The sequence below is a fragment of the Lethenteron reissneri genome, chromosome 69, assembly GCF_015708825.2.
Source record: "Lethenteron reissneri isolate LAM-NWPU_2019-01 chromosome 69, ASM1570882v1, whole genome shotgun sequence".
Classification (NCBI taxonomy): Eukaryota; Metazoa; Chordata; class Hyperoartia; order Petromyzontiformes; family Petromyzontidae; genus Lethenteron; species Lethenteron reissneri.
This window is the reverse complement of record NC_083847.1, coordinates 6,017,400-6,022,216: the sequence shown is the minus strand read 5'-3', so window position 1 is coordinate 6,022,216 and position 4,817 is coordinate 6,017,400. Positions and strand designations below refer to the sequence as shown.

The following is a 4,817-nucleotide window of genomic DNA, read 5'->3' as shown; positions in this document are numbered from 1 at the left end:
GGCTGTGTCGGGTGGTGGTGAGTTTAACGACATATTTACATTTACACGATCTAACCCAAAACCAAACCTATGTTATGGATGATATTGGTCGCGAAAGGCTACGTGTCAAACTGACTTAGCTCAATCGACTGATTATTCTGCCTGCGATTGGCTGCAGAGGTGCTGCAGGCGGGGTCAAGGTATGCGGTGTGTTTATAACACCACCGCTGGTGGTGACAGCGTTCTATTCAGACACAGGCTGGGAGCGCTGCACGGTGAGTAGTCCCCTCGTCTCTCTAAGCAGTTCAGTCGATTTTAAATGGCCCTGTGAGAAATTCAGCTCTTAAATCGGTGGTTCATCAACAACAAAAAAAACACAACGACGCCGCTGCAATGAGTCACGGTAAAATAAATCAATAACAGATAAGCGAAAATATACAACAGATAGCAAATTATTATCAGAAGATATTTTTAAAGAACTTTTAAAGTTAAATATTGATTATTATCACATAGCACGCATGTATCTCAAAATAAAATACTAATTTTAATCTGGGCGACGTCTCGTTGATGAATTAGCCAGAGGTTAGATTTAGATGGTATTCATTTCAGCAGGAAGGGGCGCAATGAGTTGCTCGGCTCTGTTACTTCACGGGGGCACCGCGACGGGACAGATGTACCTTGGGTTTGTAGATGCGTCCATTCGCGTGCGAGTGATGTAACGAAGCCAACAGAAGTCATTTGCGCACTTCTCACGCTTAGGACTCTCCGCTCAGGACTTCTATCGCTTGCCAATTCAAAGCGCCGCGCACATTAAAGTCACACGAAACGCCGAAGCCGGCTTACAGACGAAGATAAATAAGCAGATATAATAATGTGTTTCATGCGTGGCTCTGTGGGAGAGATTCTCCTGGTGAAATGGGGCACGGTTGTGTTGGTCGCGTGGTGTTGGTGATGATCAGTAGGCGACTCTCTCTGCGTGTTTGTGTGTTAAGGAAAACAAATCAAGATTCAACTCGGCAGGCACGCGTCAGGTACGTGGACGGGGTACGTGGACGGGATCATTCGCCGTGGTTCGAAAACTTCAAAAGATTCGGTTGCATTTGTTCACTGCCAGTTAGATGAACACGCGTAGCGATATGTCACGGACTAGACGTTTCCCAACTGTGCGCTGTAATCAATATTTGGAATTTATACTCTTTGGCTCTTTCGGTATACCTACGTGACTTTACCTACTTTACTTTACCGAAAGAACCAAAGAGTATGGATTCCTGCAGTCACGAAAGCTTCAAATCTAGATTTGATATTTAGTTTGCAGGTGTATCCTTACATATGTTTATTCGGTTTATGAATATTCGTTAACACGTTCGTCATAAGTTAACTTTGCTTCGGATAACGTCTCGTTTGCTTCATTATTAAGTTTTTCTTACTCTACGTTATCTTATTTCCGTGGAAACAAAAGCACAATAACAACAGTAAATGCAAGTTCTGTCGTGTTGTCCGTGCGGGCATTTTACATGGTTCCAGGATACGCGCCTGGCTGCAGCGTTGCGTAGCCTCACCACCTCACCTACTGCACATTCCTCACCCTCCCACTCACCCCTCCACCCCTCACCACCTCACCAAATGCCCAACCCTCCCACTCATCCTCCCACTCACCCCTTCACCCTCACCACCTCACCTTCTGCCCATCCCTCACCCTCCCACTCACCCCTCCACCCCTCACCACTTCACCTACTGCCACTCCCTCACCCTCCCACTCACCCCTCCACCCTCACCACCTCACCTACTGCCCATCCCTCACCCTCCCAGTCATCCGTTTATGCCTCACCACCTCACCTCCTACCGCTTCCTCACCATAGTTCTAGTGAGTAAACTACAATATACAATGTTTGTGTTTAATCACCTGTCTCGTTATCATCCTCCTTAAGTGTGCGTGACTTTATCTGCGTTGTGTTGGAAGTGTTACTTTCGTAGCTTTTGGGTTCGAATATATTTTATTAGGATCACATCTCAGGTCATGTAATTGGACTTTATGGGAAAACACGTTCCGACGTTCATGATTTTTTCACTTTACTTTTTAAAGAAGTGTACGCCTGAAAGATTCGTAACACGCGTTGATTGATGCCCTGCTCATTCTGGTGGCGACTGCCACCAGTTTTATCCCTCACGTTGTTGCGATTAGCCAAGCAGAGGCAAGTGTTCCGCTATGGCAGATCGAGTACCCACAGAGAAGGTCATCATCAAGGGCAAGACGGTTGAAGTGGTTTCGGCGGGGATGGAAAACAACCCCAATGTTGCTCTGGAAATATGCAACCAATCAAAATACAATCTTAAAAGATTGAGGTGAGTGCAGCTCCTGTTAAATATGCATTGTCCCTCTCCTCACTCCTTTGCAGTGTCAAACATACGCGTGCACTCCCACGCATCCTCTGTTTATACTTATGTAATGACGACCGACACACGTTCTTCAATAAGTAAGAGCCTTTATTGTGGACACGAACACTGTCTTCTAGTACAAACTGAGTCTTTTCTCCAAGCTTCCCCTCCCCTTGTGCTTCACCTTTTTAAACCCCTAGAGCCCCCTTTGTCGGAAGATCCTGACTTAGTTTAACGCGTAGACTTTCGCGACCAATATCATCCATAATAGAGGTTTTTGGGTTAGATTGCGTAAATATATAAATGTATTGTATAAACCTGCCACCATCCGACACAGCCACTTAGTAAGGGGTTTGTCACGTAAACAGAACGTGGCAATTCGTCACTAGTACATTACTAACACCGGTTGTGTGTTGGAGAGCCAAGCCACAACATTTACGATCTGAGTGCGACGTTTCGCCAGTAATTACAACTAGCTTCATCAGGCCACAGCCAGATTTGTGGAGAAGTCTTACTGTTTCGTTCCTTATATAGAGGCGTAGATGTGGTGACCACCCTTCTGTGCTCTTGCACAATGTGGGGGGGGGGGGTATGGATTACTGAGGCAACGTACATTATGCATGTGCATTTTGCGAGCCCTTTGAACTTGTTCTTGTTGTCTATTGTGTTTATTAAAATAGCCCTACCAACGGTAATCCCTATTGAAGTACGCTCGCTGCCTTTTGTAGGCATGCATTTAAACAATGTATTATCTGATTATTCGCTTCCAGGCAGCACTAAGGCAGTAGCTATCCGAACGATTAAAGTTATTTTGATTTCTTTCAATTTCGATATATTCTCTAATTAGTCTTGGCCAGTAGTAGCTAGTTTTGCACAAAACTTCAACATTATCAAATCTGAGTGTTAAACAGGAAGCACGACGATTGCCGTGACACACTTTTTTTATTGTGCCCAGCATTGGTTTATACAGATCAACCACCTCCAATTAGCACGGTTGGATAGGTACGGTGCGAAAGTAGTTAAACATACATAATACTGCCCAATTTTAATGTACTTTCAGATATCCCTAATATATTATGTTTTATGTCAGCTTTGTGCTTTTTTGATAAATGTGGGTATTTTAACAATACTGATTATAATATATATTCCAGGACATATCTGGTCTCCGGAATGGCTGAATATCCACCACACCAAGATATACAATCTGGAGAAAAGAGCGCTTGTGGCTTTTGCAAGCGTCTGTTTGGCATGTTCGGGTGTTATGGATTGCTGTGCTATTCCATTCAGAACGAAAATAAAGAACTGAACATTATGTTCTGCAATCCATATGTTCCCGCATTTTATTACAGAAAAATGGCCATACAGCTATACAACACCGACAGAGACACAATACCGGACACATTACTGACTGAGATGTACAATTGTAAGGAAACATCGGAGTCTTTTCAAAAAGTGAATGCTGGAGCTCCCATTGCCACACTTAAAGACGATGCATTACAACTCAAAGTGACGGCCACAATGATGAATGCCAAATGTTCCATCATCCGTATACATCTGACGAATATGTAAACAGTTGTTATCTCGTGGCTAAAACAGAAAATAAGAGAATAGACAAAGAAGACAGATCAGGACCCCCTTGCATTTGGCCGTTGTATGTGGGGCCATTATTTAAGCGCCAATAAATGCACTTTGTTACAAAATAAAAAATATTATGTAATCGTTGTCGTCACCATCATCACCACCACTTACGCCACCGTCACTTTCATCAATCTTTGTATGTACGCTTCACCTGGGAAAATTATTCTTTGGCGGCTGCTTTAAATTTCCACGTGATGATAAGCCAGAGTTGAGCTATCGTTTGTGATAGCCAGGTCGCTTCTGGAAATAAAATGCTCAGCTCAGTGGGACATGCATTCGTAAATCGAATGGTTCGTAAGTTCGAACACAAAAATGGACTTTATTTAAATGCCCATACTGTCAACATTATGAAATGTGTTACGGTTCAACAAAAAAGGGAAGCATTGTTAAATTCATTAATAAAAAATATGCATTTGTATGTAACACTGTCAATAAAACATAAAATAAAGCTACATACATTGAAAAAGAAACCTGTTTTATTTTCACTTACCTTCAGTCCTTGTCGGAATGGGCGCAATGAGTAACCACAATACACGGGGCACACGAACAGCAACAACAACAACCGCCATTTGCCACTAAGTGGCGGTGACGTCACCACGGCGCTTGTGCCGGGCTATGTGCACTTTAAGGCCACGTGAAGTGTCGAACGCCCGCTGGCAGGAGGTCACGGGGCAGACCGATGGGTTGTCTGACTGAGATGACTGGCCGATGCACCACCTGTGCCCCCTACTGTGCAAACTTGCTACATTTTAGCCACCCGGCGCTCCGCTCGTTGTTGTGAGCGTCGCTCCTCTGCCCTCTGTTGTTGCTGGAGGGCGTCTCCC

The 4,817-nt window shown here is 44.1% G+C and overlaps 1 long non-coding RNA gene across 2 annotated transcripts; it reads left to right on the top strand.

Annotated features, from left to right (window-relative positions):
• The first annotated feature begins 234 nt into the window (after positions 1-234).
• Positions 235-4,394, top strand: LOC133360593 (uncharacterized). 2 transcript variants are annotated; one of them, XR_009757274.1, is made up of 4 exons: positions 235-254; positions 972-1,010; positions 2,135-2,322; positions 3,507-4,394. It is a non-coding gene; the product is annotated as an uncharacterized LOC133360593 (long non-coding RNA). The 2 variants fall into 2 exon arrangements; XR_009757273.1 differs by having other exon boundaries at positions 236-254; positions 2,162-2,322.
• Positions 4,395-4,817: the final 423 nt, after the last annotated feature.